Here is a 12114-nt window from a genome sequence, read left to right as displayed (position 1 = left end):
GACAAAGGTCTAGAGAAGAGTGGCCAGAGCTGTGCACTGCTGTCAAGAACATGCAGAGGCACTCAAAGCCATGACAAAATGCCATAGACGGAGTGGCTTAAACAATTCTGGAGGCTGAAACTCTGAGATCAGGGCATAAGAATGGTTGGGTTTGGGGCTTCCCTGGTGGTGCAGTGGTTGAGAGTCTGCCTGCCGATGCAGGGGACACAGGTTCGTGCCCCGGTCCGGGAAGATCCCACATGCCGCAGAGTGGCTGGGCCCATGAGCCATGGCCGCTGAGCCTGCGCGTCCGGAGCCTGTGCTCCGCAACGGGAGAGGCCACAGCAGTGAGAGGCCCACGCACCACAAAAAAAAAAAAAAAAAAAAAAAAAAATGGTTGGGTTTGGTGAGGCCTCTCTTCCTGAACTGCAGACAGCTGCCTTCTTGCTGTGTTCTCATATGGGGCTAGGCAGGCAGGCAGGCAGGCAGGCAGGGAGGATGTGGCAGTGGTGGTGGAGAAAGAGAAGGAAATAAATGGTGAGGGAGGGAGGGAGGGAGGGAGAGGGAACAAGTTCTCTAGTGTCTCTTCTTTTAAGGACTTTAATCTCAACACGTAGGCTCCACTTTCATGACTCTTCTGAATCTGATTACCTCCCAAAGGCTTCATATCCAAATACCATCATGTTGGGATTAGGGCATAAACATATTAATCTGGAGGGGACTGCAAATGAGTCCATAGCAAGGCCTCTCAACATTCAGAGATCAAATAACAGTAGTGAAAATATATTCCCTGGATTTAGGAACTCTGCGGTTAGTAGTAAACTTGGAATTTAGGTTTTAGTGGTGCTTTGTAGGCAGAAGGCAGTTTAGAAGGGAGTAAGATGTGATGGAATGTGAGTTTAGAAAACTACTCCAAGCCCAGTGAGCTCATAGTGTAATTATGCAATTAATTCTATGTTTCTAAGATTATTTCAAAGTTACAGTGAATCTTTGAGTCATTGTCACAATTCTAAAAGCTTTGATGTGAATATTATTTCCGTTAAATAAAGCATTCCACATGTTGCAGCAAGCTCGAGTCAAAGGAGAATCTTTTGCCCTTTGTTGTTCTTCTGTTTGTTGTGTTTGATAAACATAGAATCCTCTTGTAATGACTCTTTGATAATTAAGCCTACTTAATTAAGCAAGAAAATGATCACTTATTTAATGTCTCCTATATGCTAGGCTCAACATTTTTCTCTCTTTTAATCCTCATAGCAATCCTGTGACATGGATTTTTTTAAATTACCATTTTATATACCCCATTAATATGTGGCAGAGTCTAACTTTGAAGCCCATCATTCTCATTCCTAGCCTAACGTTCTTCCCACTACTACATACTGTTTTGGAGGAATATGCCATGGCTTTTACCCTGTGCATTAAGAAAACCAACCAACCGAGGATTCAAGGAAGTAGAGGTGGAGAAAGAGGGAGCTCAAAGATTCCTGTAACGGCATTGTGAGATGCCTGTCACAGTGATCATTGAGAAAACGAGAAAAACTCATAGGCTATGTTATTTTGATTTTTCATAAAAATAAAATGCATAACTTTAGAACTAGCAAGAAACTATCTAGAACTGAAATATGGGATTCCAGCCAAAATGCCTCACGAATGCAGCTCCTGGAAACTCACCATCTCTATTCTTAAGAATGAAATATGTTAACAATATGTTAACTGACTAGCATATAAAGATTGTATGTGACACATTAATCATTATGAAAAGTCCTGAATTTGAAATACTTGAGCCTCAATTTTAATTAAAGAAATCTTTCCTAGAGCTTTGAAGGAATAATTAGCAAAGCTGATTAGCCAATACTTTAACAGGAAGAAAGGCTTTTTTGTTTTTAAGATGTGGAAAATAGCATAGCTTATAATACTACTGAGACTTATAGTGCAGTATTTAAAAATGGAATTGTTGAACAATTCTGCCAGTATCACTTCTAGGGTCTCCATCCGGAGATATACTTGAAAGGACTAATTTTACTCTTATATATTGTTCTCTCTCTCAGTCATTCTCTCATATATTGAGAGATAACATAACTTCTCATACGTTGAGATAGTGAAAATTTGTTGTATCGGGAAATTGAAGATTCTGTGATGTAGAACAATTACTTTGGATTCAAACCCAGCAGTGTTCAAATTGCAGATATTCAACGTAAATGGTATGTGACATTTGAAAAACTACTTAACCCCTCTCTAAATGTTAGTTTCCTCATCTATGCAATGTGTATAATAAACACTAATGTATTTCATTAGGATGATAAAATTATCATTAGCATGTTTTAAGCACAATACTTTATCTTTTATCATTAAGAGTGAGTCAAGTATTTTATCTTAATATAGATCAGGAAGCTCAGGGACTCACCTGAAATCCCTCTCTTAAACCAGCCTTGCCTCCTCCTGAGTGACAGATTGAAAAAACAAACTCCCCAAAATAAAGAAAATATTAAATATGAAACAGCAAGACACCTGTCAGTAGGATATACTATCACCTTTCAAATATTTTTTGGCACGGTAACAAAAAGGAATCAGGATGTGCTTAAGAGAAACAGAATTCTTTTAGAAGCCTCTATTTTAAAAAAAACACAGGTCAACTTAAGTGAATTTTTTATGACTTGAATAATGATTTTTCTTATACCTGCTCTGAGTTGTGTCTGAAGGAAATTGGACTTGACTACATCATTTCTTGTTAAATTAGACATATGAAGGAAACAAAATGTGGGACTCTGTTAGAATAATTTTATCTCCTTTTCTTTCCTAAACTTGTTATTTTACCAAGAGAGCTTAAAAATGGAAAATATTTTATAATTGACAATGATTTTAAAAATATCTCATGTATCTTCAAAAACAGGCCAGCATTTGTGAAATAGTGTCTCTCCTGAACTATTCCCAGACTGGATGCATTATTCTGCCTTAGTATAAAACTCCTTAGATCTACAAGTCCATTATTTCAGAGGACTGATACACAGCTATATATGCCACTAGTAAAATCCTATAGCCAGCTAAAACATGAAAAAGAATACATTGCCAGGTACTTTCTTAATTCAATGATTTAGTTAGTGTCCTTTATCCCCCCTCAGGTTGTATTAGCTTACAAAGAACTTATACTTTGTACTTGTGTATAGAATTTTCTCCCTTAGACTACCTTGAAGGCTTAAAATGTAACCAGTTAACCATTAAACAAGTACTGGGCTTCCAGGTCAAACTTCAGGCAGAGTCTATGGATTGGTCTCCTCTACACCTTAAAGATCCATAAAGAGAAGGATGACAGAAAACAAAACAAAACAAAAACAAACACACACACACATACACACACAGCAAGGAGAATAGGAGAAAAGTGAGTAGCAAAATAGAGAGGATGGTGAGTTTCCAGTAACAACAACAAACAGAAGCCACAGTCTCAGCAGAGACTTGAAGCAGAGATGGGAGTTGTTCTTCCTGAAGAGAAATGAAATGGCTACAAACTAGGAATCAGTGAGGACAGAGGGTAGGTTAAGAATGTGGGACAGGAACCTGTAGCAATTTGTCTCTAAGGAATGTCTGTGGATTAGCTCTGCTGCTTGACATCTGTCTACCCATGCATGGGACTTACTTCCAGGCAAAACCAGCTGCTCTGTTTGGCCTTGATGACTGCAGAAGATGCCTGGCGAGATCAGGGACATTTTTTGGGATAATGATACTCCATAGAGTTCCTCTCCATGTTCTTGCACAGGGGATGAGGATGCCTGATTACTGGCCATTCATTTATGCAGTCTTTCTATAAATATCTGTTCAGATAATCTTCTAGGTAATGGGGATACAGAAGTGAATCAACCAGACAAAAATTCCAGGAATCTGTGTACATGCTAGATTAGGATGGGAGGGAAAGCCAATAAGTGCACAAAGAGACAGAGTATATTGTGTGTATGAGTAAGTGGTATGGAGGACATAAACCACGAAAGAAGGAATAGGAAGTGTGTTTGTGTGTGTGTGTGTGTGTGTGTGTGTGTGTGTGCCTGTGTGTGGCGGGGTGGGCAGGTGCGGGGAGAACAGTAGAAGCACCTCAACAACAAGTGGACATCAGACTTTCCATTCAGGAGTAAGGCCTATTTTAAGTACTCATACCACCTACCTATCTTATATAAAAGAAGCAAAAATCAGTAGATATTTAAAACACATACACAACATAAAAATGGACTACCAAAAGAAACAATTAGTATTGCTGAAACTAAAACAAAAAGTGATAATTTAGGAAAAAGTGTAGAATGTTTTAAATTCTTATTAATAATCTTAAAACAATACAGAAGTATATAGATGCTCAGAAACCTTGAGCACAATTATTGAAAGAATTAAACAAATATGTACATGACTATGATCCCTGTATGTGGTATGAGAGACAAATGCACTTCACCCTCAAAAGGATACATATCAAATTTCTCTCTAATGATACAGAATGCTAGAAGAAAATTGAACACTGCCTTTAAAGTTATGTGGAAAAATAATTCTGAACATGGAACTTTATATATAGCCAAACTCAATTGAGAAATTTTTCAGACAAGCTAGCATTCAAAAGTTTCCTTAACATATGCAGTTTCTGGTAGATAAAATATTTTTGAAAAGAGGATTTATTTCAGCCAAACAAAAATGATACAATGAAAAAAAGAAAAAATCTTGAATTTTAAGAAACCTTGACAGTAATGCAAGAGGGCAGGGTACAGAGGCTTCATTTACAATAATATCTGTGCCCAGGCTGGAGCAGAAAATCAGAGGATTTGAATCTACACCTGGGCAACCTCATCATCTGATGACTTTCCCACCTGATTGCTCAGCCCCCTTTGCCTACTGTCACTCTGAGACTTGAGGCAATATTCCCACTTATCAGCTCCCTAGGTGTGTAAACAGGTACAAGCTATAAACCAAAGGCATGTGTCTCATGAGTAGGAAATTGATGTTAAGTGGCCCAGTTGCTAGAACTGACGATATTTTCAGAAATATTTGTGGAGTCATGGAAGCAGTAAAGCTGCAAGGAGGATAGGGCTGTTTAGTTGAACATGCTTTATTTTAACTCATGTGCCTATTTTTTTTCCTGGAGGAGATGTCACTTTAGAAACAAGGTTTATGGGCTAATAGAACATTAGCAAATTTTTAAAACCTATGTAAAAACAGATGTATTTTCAAAATTGCAATAATCTCCATTGCCATCTCATTAACTGGTTGTTCTATATCAGGCTATTGTGTGTGAGGTTAGATTACTAAGTCACATGAAGACCTAGTAATAATTTATGTACATTTTCCTCAACATGTGGGAAATGAAATATGTTACTATCAGTACGCCTTAAATAACACTTAAATCATTTTAAATAAAATGTATTTTTTAAAATCAAATGCAATGCAATCTTATCTCTTTAAAATCTTTTTCTCTTGGAAATTTAAATGAACTTTTGTTTTTAATATAACAAGAGCAATCTACTTAAATACAAAATTAAGTTCAATATGCTTAAATTGAATAAAATACATTCAATTTACTATGGCAAAATTAATTTTCCGTGGTATGAAATAAAAAAAGAATCAAGCATAAAACTAGGGCTATAAAACTCCAGCATTCTGATCACTTATTTTCTATAATTGTTTGAATTCCTCCAATATCTTTACATCCCAAATTATTATTTTAGATGCCATTTATAGAAAACAAAGAAACAAAAAAAACAATACTTGAAATATAACCAGAAAAGAAAAAAAATTGTTCACTAAAGTTACATTCATTTCATAGATGGATCATTATGAAGAATATTTTGAAGTTCTCTGAGAATATTAACTTTTAAAAGTGATTAAATATGTATATTATTTAAATAAAAAAGAAACTGATAGAAGTCTTGGCTTTAAACACAAATTTAAACAGAAAAATACTCATATATCTAATTCTAAAAATGTACTTTAGTTATGACATATGTAAACAAAATTTGGTGGGAAAACAATATTCAAAGTTCTGTGTTGGATAAAAGAAAAATGATGCCAATCCTTGAACTTCTATGTACTACAATATCCCAGGATTTTTTTGTCAGTTTGGTTTGACTTATTAAAATATAAATCCCTTTTCCCTCAACCTAATGCCTAACTTCTCCTCCTGAAAACTGGAGCAAATTGCTCCCTTCCTGTAAGTCTTACCTCAATACCTTAGGATGAATCTAAGCGTATAATTCGTGTGAAATCCAGCATCCTATCCAGTATCCTAGTGTGACTCAGCATCCTATCATATCAAAACCTGTGCACCCTTTTGAGAAACGGGTCTTGCATGTTCTGAGGACCAGATGCTTTATACAGCCTTTACACAATTATTTGGTCAACAGCCTTAAATGGCCTGTTAAACTGTCTAGTCTCCCCATTCCTAGGACTTAGCCTTGTTCTTATCAGTTTCTCTTAAGTGGATTAGGACCCTCTTCTTAAGTATTTCTCTTGGGTTTAATGCATTTTACACTGACAAGCCTCTTTAACACAGACTGTTTGCCTCATGATTTCCAAATATTGCACCTTGTAGAGTCCTGGTCTGTTGATAACTTAGCTATTGGAACACACTATAAAATCATCTTAGACCATGTGTCACCTACTTACTTGTACTACAGTCTGTTTTTGTCATTTTCCATAGATATAATTCTTGTTTGACTAACTGGATTCTAAGGCAGGAAGCTGCTTTTTTTTTCCTGAAAGCAAAGATCATTCATAATGCCTGAACTCTAAATGACACCAGCTTGGGTTTTATCCTGCAGAAAGTAATTGAACAAAGTCTATTTAAGACTTTGATATGCCAGTCCCTGACTATGCATATGCATGCATTCAGACATTCACGAAACATAAAAACAACCGCTTCTCTTAAAATGGCTTTTTCAGACGTCACAGAGAACATTTTTTATACAGGATTATGAGTTTTAGAGTATATACTGTGAGTTTATCATACAAGTAAAAAACACTCATATGGGCATATTCTTTGAAGTATTACTCTTTCTAATGTAATTTTGCTTGTGGTACAAAAATAAATTTGATGTTTTTAAAGGTAATGAACCTGGACCAAATAGCAATGAAATAAAAACAAACAAACAAAAAACTAAAACTAGGGACAATTCTTTCTTCTTACAACTCACTATTTTGCTGGCTTTTAATTGTATTCTCCTATCAGGTAACAGGGAAGCATTCAGGGAAACAGAAACCATGATAGGTATTTCAAAGGGAATTTAATAGACAGAAGTGATTACACAGATGTTGGAAGCAGGAAGAACCAACAGAGTAAGTGGAGGAATCTCAGGTTTAACAACAAGAAACAGCTAAAATCACCAGAGCTGGAGAAGTAAGAAAAGGTGAGAGGTTCTTACACTTTTGCATGAGGCATGTGGACTAGTATTTGGACACCAACTGGAACCACTGTGAGGCTAGTGCACAGACCCCTGGAGAGCCAGGCACTGCACGGATGCTTCTCAGACCACTGAGATGACCACCGAAGGCCTGGCTAGCTGGATTGGTGCTGGGACAGCAGAAAGAAGCTGGAGCCTGAGAATGGTAAAACAGTCTCCTCCTCCCCTTCCCACTGCCTCCGTGGTCAGATTCTAAGAGGAAGCCCACTTAAAAGGGAGTCTGGAGAAGTGGTTTTCAGACTCTTAGGTACCATATTAGCAGATCCAGATGGGTGAGGAAAGGGCTGAGAGATGATGTATAAATAACTGATACACAACCAATGTGTACAGACAATATGTAGATAATGGATATATACACCTTAAAAATATAATCTGGCTCTCTAGAATATGAGATTGTGAGGCATGCAAGTTCAAATCCCATAGTTTGGTGTATAGGAATTTTCATCATGTGGTTCTTATTTCTTCATAATGTACTTTCACTATTATAATATCTTGTCAAGATCAAATTTTCTTTATGCTCAGGTGTAGTTCACTGATAGCATATTATGTATCATTACAAAAGAGACTCAAAAATAGATCAATTGAAAATAACAAATTTAGAAACAAAAAATTATTTGCGATTACCTCAGAATGCCATTTTTTTCTATTTTTTAATTCAGAAAGTAAAATACGTATATTTTTATTTGTTCTTCAGTTATTGGGCCTCATTTCACATACAAATATGTTTGCATACTTTCAAATGAACTTGTCTTTAAAAGAATCTACATTATAGTAATTTTTTAAAGCGTTTCTCTAAGAAAATTAAAAAACAACTTTAAAATGGTATACACCCATTTCCACTAATTTAAAGGATCAAATAAATTGTTTATTTTTGCCGAGGCGTTGTTCAAATTATAAAGTGTCTCTCATCCCACTGCCTTCAAAAATCAGTGTGCTGTTGCATTATTCATACCAAATAGCATTTCAACAGATTAGTAGTTTAAGTAAGAATAAAATTTTATAAATATTCCAAAAAATTTGATTACACTGTTGGAAAAGACTTGTAAACATTATGGGTTATTAGATTTTACTGCCATCTTCTGATGAAAGCACTTTATGAAAAAAGAAAAATGTTTAGAAACTATTCAGAGGAAATGTTCTCAAATTTACGTGTGTTTGGGGATGGGATGCTGGAGGAACATATGGAAATGAGTTATGTTAGTAACACACATATCATTTCCTTACTGCTCCATTTTCTCAAACATGTTACTACCGTAGTGCCAATTTCCTTTTTGGACATTTTTAAACAAGAGATTCAATATTCCCTGTGATGAGTTGGAATATAAGTAACTGGAAATATTTAGTGATGCTCCCTTTTAAATTGGTAAATTTAAATATTACAGCTAATGATTTAGCTAATTGCAAAAGTTATCAGTAGGGTTTAAATCTGGATGATCATTAAATATTACATTTAATATAAATACAAAGACCTTCACACTTACTGCCCTCTTTCTGAAGTACTGTTTAAATTCTGTTCTTTCTACTTTTTTTCTTTAATCTTAAACTCTGAAGGAAAAATTAATGAGATATTATCATCCCATTTTACAGATGATTAAATTGGAATACAGTACTTCGTTCTACCATGAGCTTGCAGTATAATTTTATGCTAGTCACACTTGAGTCCTTAGTTCAAGATGAAGTCAATGTTTCCTAATGACCAGTTCCAGAACATCACACCCGTACACTATTTTATAAACTTCTGAGGTGACAAAATGCTGGATTCCCTTCTTATTTCCCAACTTTTCCCCTTACTTTTGCAGTTATAGGTTGAGGTGTAAGAAAGCTCATTTGCCTGTAGTATAATTTGGGTTAGAAAACATTGGATAAAATGATCATAAACTTCAAGCTCTGATATACAAGACCTGTGAGTGTTTTAGTGGATGGACAATGCCTGAAGTATGGAATAGAGCTTGATGGAATGCTCATCAAAAATGTTGAAAATTCCTTCTTTAGGCACCCTTTCTTCTTTTTCAGCTTTACCATTAGCCTTTTCCCCTGTGTCCTATAATCTCCCCAATTCTCCCATATTTACTGAATATTGCTTTAGAAGAATACCTGATATGTTAATTTAACTGTGAAACATGGACAAAACTCACATACTTTTCCCAGGTATATTTTCATTTTAATAATTGTGTTATTTTAAATAGTTAACTCGAATAGTAGGAATTAGCTGCCTGTCCCACTTGTATATATATAGCACAGCCTTTTCTTAGCCTTGAGAAAGCAAAACTAGACCAATGATGGTGACAAGCACATACTGCATCTTTGTATAAATAACAGTAAATGCTCCCTATAGACCTATGGCAAAAAACTCATTTCTTTGGCTGACAGACCCCCTAACCAGGGACCTGGGCTTGAGCTGGAGGTCACTGTGCAATGCTTAAACAGTACAATCATATGCAGTGACTCTGATTAATGTAGGATCCTCAGAGTTCTCTTGGGTTTCTCAATTTAACTGCTGCCTAAGGTAGATCTTTATGGTATCTTTGCCTACCACTTCCCTGCCTATCAGCAAATGAGTGGATGTGAGAAATTGTCAGGGATATGTCCTAGACCCCTTCTGTGTTCACTCTACATTCTTCCTCTTGGCAATCTCATAATCTCCTTTACACCCATTATTATATTTAATGCATGTTTTCTATGTGCCCAGATACACCCACTGTTATTTCCTTCCTGGTTTGTGCAGTACGCCAGACTGAAATGTTTCCTTACCTTCTTGAAATCTGCATTTGCATGTTTCACATTCATCTCAAACCCTAAGTACTCAAAACTCAACTTATGATCTTCTTTCCAAGTCTATTTCTTCTACAATAGTTCTAATTTCAATAAATTTTCACTTTACCCACCTAGAAAATTCAAAGTAATCTTTGCTTCCTTATCGTCTTTCTCCCAAAACTGCACATTTATCTCCATCTCTACTGCTACCATCTTCATACATTATCCTTGTTTCTCACCAGAACTATGACTTAAGTTGTCTGAATCTCTCCATGAACTTTTGTCCAACTCCATTCTCCCCTCCTCATTTCTGTCAGAGGGTCTTTTAAACACAGGGGTCTGATCATGTCATTTCCCTGCCCAGAATCCTTCCAAGCTTTCCTTTGCTTGGGGCATGTATGATTGCCTGCTGCCTATCACTCCTACTCTGGGCACATCTCTCTCTCTTGCCCTTTATGCTGGATTTCCTGCATTTCCCTGAACACAGCACACTCTCTCACTGGAGGACATACAATTACACATAGTTTTCTCTGCCCATAACAGCCTACCCTTGCATCTAATTACTGCTGACTTTTCTTCAGCTCTCAGCTGCAAAGTTATTCTTCTGAGCCTGAGATTAAGTAGTTGCTACCCCAACTACTTACCCCCTCAGTAATATAAAATCCTCTAGTACCTTGATATTGTTTGTTTGTTTTTACCTTTACCATTTGAAATTATTTGATTACTATGTCTATCTGGACAGATTGTAAACCTCATGAGGACAGGGACCTTGTCTGGCACATTAATGACAACATCGTAGCCATCTGACATTGTGTCTGACAAAACCGAGACATTGAATATGGTTGATTAACTATGACACTCATTCACTTGCTCATCCTACAGGTGTTTATTTTAAAACTACTGTAGGGCTTCCCTGGTGGCGCAGTGGTTGAGAGTCCGCCTGCCGATGCAGGGGACATGGGTTCGTCCCCCGGTCCGGGAGGATCCCACATGCCGAGGAGCGGCTGGGCCCATGAGCCATGGCCAGTGAGCCTGCACGTCCGGAGCCTGTGCTCCGCAATGGGAGAGGCCGCAACAGTGAGAGGCCCGCGTACCAAAAAAAAAAAAAAAAAAAACTACTGCATACAAGGCAATGTGCTGTTACTTTTATAAACAAATTTTACTGAATATAATACTTTGTATTATACTTTGTATTATATATTTTGTATTATAAACTTTCATAAACTATGAAAGCAAACAAGTAGGACCACATTCTATCTTTTATGCTGACTTTATTAAAAATCATTGTCATGTGATTATTTACAGCCCTACTTTGAACTTCCCATATTTTGTGATACATTCAGTTGACAAAATGTACCATAACCCATGGAAATTCTGTATTATTTCTATGGTGAGCATAGTTAAAGTACTCTCTCAGAAAGTTACCTTCTGGTTTACATTCATCTGGTTTATTAAGTTTCAAGATTTAACTATGTCATTTACTAACTGACATATAGTTTCACAGGTTTGTGTTGAACTTTGAACTTCCTCCATTTCCTCATCTAAAGTGTCTGCCATGTTTTAAATACTTTCCAAAGATTGTGAACTTCCAATTATATTTAATGCAGGCACTTTCTTTATAATTCTTAGTTAAAACTTTTAAAAAGATGCTGGCACTGTCTTATCATCTGTGATACTGATAAAATGAATCATGTTCTCCATAAAGTTATATTTCTAAATACCTTCTGAGTAATACTTCTCATCTTTTATCCTATGCTGGAAATAGTTTCATCACTTCGTTGATATATTCACAGTTTTCATTTTCTTTCTACAGATATTTCCCAAATTATTTGTGGAGTGCAAAAAATTAGCTATATCTGTTATTAATAAAAATTATAATAATAAAATAAGTAGTTTGTATGGTTTTATGAGAATGACTAAAGGCTTTTTTACTAAGTAAAATGTTAGGCTGATTAAATCAGTT

The sequence above is a fragment of the Neophocaena asiaeorientalis genome, unplaced genomic scaffold (assembly GCF_003031525.2).
Source record: "Neophocaena asiaeorientalis asiaeorientalis breed wild unplaced genomic scaffold, Neophocaena_asiaeorientalis_V1.1 scaffold395, whole genome shotgun sequence".
Taxonomy (NCBI): domain Eukaryota; kingdom Metazoa; phylum Chordata; class Mammalia; order Artiodactyla; family Phocoenidae; genus Neophocaena; species Neophocaena asiaeorientalis.
Note: the sequence above shows the minus strand (reverse complement) of the source record.